Genomic DNA, 2,815 nt, shown 5'->3' with positions numbered 1-2,815 from the left:
TCCTGTGATCTCACCCTGCCTCTACTTGCCTTGATATTCTATTACCTTGTAAAGTACTTTATGTCTGTGACCCATACCTATTCGCACACTCCCTCCCCTTTTGAAACTCCCTAATAAAAACTTGCTGGTTTTTGTGGTTTGTGGGGCATCACAGAACCTACCGACATGCAATGTCTCCCCCAGATGCCCGGCTTTAAAATTTCTCTCTTTTGTACTCTGTCCCTTTATTTCTCAAGCTGGCCAACGCTTAGGGAAAATAGAAAAGAACCTACATGAATATCGGGGCAGGTTCCCCAATATCAATACATATAATTATGGACACTCAAAAATATTTTCATAAGGAAACAACATCAGGTTTGGAGACTGTGATCTAGATAATTTTCTGAGTCAACATTTTGCTTCTGATGCATTCGTGGCTATCAAGCCATCTTTCCTTTCTTCCCCTCACCTACCATATTCTGACTTCTACTCCTAGATTAATTTCTCCAAGAGGACAGAACATATTAAGATGTGGTGGGTCAGAATGTGCAGGTGGTAGTGGTGACACCCAGCTAATGAGTCCGAGAGGCATGGGCCTGTATCTCCTCAGCTTTCAAGATTACAGCCTGAGCTACACAGAAAGAAGCTCTGTGTCCATTTTATTAGCAACTTCACAACTTGCTTGTGAACCTGATAAGGAAGCAATGATATCCCATTCCACTAGGTGGCAGCAAAACTTTACCCACAAGGTGCCCAAGTGGTTCACTGGTATTATTAGTGCTAACTTGTTCAGCCCCACTTTATTAGCAGAAAGACAGTGGCTAACAGGATACTTCAATTACATAATGCCTCTGACAGTGGAGAACAGACACTGCCATTTTGCTTTCTACAGGCTGGCCTTTCCTTAGGCCTACCTGAATTTTACATGTATTGTGAATGATCCTTTCAGAAATCCACAGACCAAATAGCAAAACGAGCCTTCTAATATACTTAAGACTGGAGTCAACAATAAAAAGACCTAGTAAAGTTATATAGATCCTACATCAGATTCAGGTGACACCCTGGGCATGCCATGGATAAAAACTTCTGAAGTTTTCATTAGGATGGTAGAATAATGAATGCGTCTTAGAAATATGTTATTATAATATATACAATTTTGAAATAATATTTCCCAGAAGCAGTAGTACTTAATCAGTTAGGCAGGCAGTCTGTATAAATTTTTTACCTTTGCATTCTCCAAATTCAGTAGGTTGTTCTCAGCCTCCCTAAAACCAAACATTTTTGGCTAGAGGTGTTAACCCAATCTCTCAACACAAACACTGAAAAAAATAAATAAAAAACACCCAAACAACAATCTCTGATATTGACTTATAATTATTCCCTCTGCTTAGGTCATTAATTTAAAAAGTAAATAGGGTAAAACATTTCAAGATAATAAACTGGGCTACATTAATTACACTTAAATTATGTATTATGTTAAAATCTACATCATTTGACCTTGAGAAATTACACCACTCTCTTTCCAGTTAAAAAATTCAGTTTCCAGGGACTTGAGAGTATACCTAATCTGAATGAGTCAGAAACTTCTCAGAGGCCAGGCATGACGGCTCATGCTTGTAATCCCAGAACTTTGGGAGGTTGAGGTGGGTGGATCACTTGAGCTTAGGAGTTCGAGATCGGCCTGGGCCACATAATGAAACCCCATCTCTACAAAAAATACAAAAATTAGCCAGGCATGGTGGTGCATGCCTGCAGTCCCAGCTACTCAAGGGGCTGAGGCAGAAGGACTGCTTGAGCCCAGAGGGTTGAGGCTGCAGTGAGTCATGTTTGTGCCACTGCACTCCAGCCTGGGCAACAAAGCAAGACCCTGTCTGGAAAAAAAAAAAGTTGTTCTCAGAAAAATAAGCATACAAATGAGAGACAGAAATGAATAGAGAGATATGGTATCTCTGAAATTAGAAAATCAGCACAAGCATATAAGATATGTCATCATAGAGGAGGCAAATTCAAGTTGAAAAGTTTCTTCCCAAACATACTCTACTCTTGTACATCAACTGTGGAATATTGAAGCCCCCACGCTCTATTACGTCACTACATGGCTTACTATGTGAATTTTTTACAATACAAACAAAACATACAGAAATGCAATACATGAATACAGCTAAACACAGAATGGTGACTTTTTTTCTCTTCAAGAGGCCATGATTCCCATTTCTAGTAAAATAAAGAGACTGCATATAGGTAGAAACAGGATGGTCATTAGCTTTGCCTAGAAATGATTTTGCCTAGAAATGATCTATAAATGCATTTTCCCCCTGCTACTTACCATAAAGTGTAAAAAGGGAGTTAACGCACAGTTTTCTTGTTGGTTCCCACCACATGAAAGATGCTGTATTCTATTTTAGCAGGACCAATATATGGAAAATATCTAAATTAAATGTTATTATAAAAATGAAGCAGTAATGAGACTCTGGCTAAGGAGGGCACTAAATGAGAATAATATATATTTAAAGAATCCAAAACAAACAAACAAAAAGAGACTGTTATAAAAAAAAACCTCTAGGTGCACTGTAAGCATATAGGGGTTTTTTTTCCCCATGTGTATTTATAAACAATGGAAGTGTCAAAAAATAGGGTCAACTGTGTTAGACTAAATTATATTATTGTATATGCTGCATTGAATGGAACCTTTGTATTATAGTTATCATAGAGAAGCACAGTTTGCATCATATTATGGCAATTTATCCTCAATGAAAACCTTCCAGAGTCCTTTTTTTTGGGAATATCCTGTAAAAAATCAAACCACCAGAACATGATTGTACAACTGTAAAATGTT

This window comes from Pan troglodytes, chromosome 6 (genome assembly GCF_028858775.2).
Source record: "Pan troglodytes isolate AG18354 chromosome 6, NHGRI_mPanTro3-v2.0_pri, whole genome shotgun sequence".
In the NCBI taxonomy this organism is placed as follows: Eukaryota; Metazoa; Chordata; class Mammalia; order Primates; family Hominidae; genus Pan; species Pan troglodytes.
The sequence above is the reverse complement of the archived record's forward strand: the minus strand, read 5'-3'. Positions refer to the sequence as shown.